The following is a 492-nucleotide window of genomic DNA, read 5'->3' as shown; positions in this document are numbered from 1 at the left end:
ACCCTGTCATATGGCGAGATGCAGTCATTGCTTTCTTAGGTAAAAAGGATTAATCAAAGTCATCAACAATGTGTGTTTTTATGTCCTGTTAATTCCCTTCTCGGCAAGTCTCTTTCTCTTTCCCTCTGTGAACACACTGTCGTGCTGAATGGCTACTCAGACCGTGGCAACAGATTTCTCTTTCAGCCATCTCCAGAGAACGCCTGGCCAGACTCCTGAGTGGCACATATTTGGGCTAAGGCCCGGTACTGGAGGCACAGAGGGAAGAAGGAAAGAGGGGGGAAGGAGGAGGAGTAGGTGAGGTGAGGAGGAGGAGGAGGAGGCCAAAGCCATGTGGCTGATGTTGGTAAACAGTATCCAGCCTTGTCCTGGCATCATGGCAGGCAGCGCACAACGCCGGAGATATCAGGCGCCTGGGCCACACACAGACCGGGACAAAAGGTAGACTCACATACAGACATTTGCATTCATACGCACACACACGCACACACA

This window comes from Morone saxatilis, unplaced genomic scaffold (genome assembly GCF_004916995.1).
Source record: "Morone saxatilis isolate NCDOM2014 unplaced genomic scaffold, NCSU_SB_2.0 Contig7, whole genome shotgun sequence".
Classification (NCBI taxonomy): Eukaryota; Metazoa; Chordata; class Actinopteri; family Moronidae; genus Morone; species Morone saxatilis.
This window is presented reverse-complemented; position numbering follows the sequence as displayed.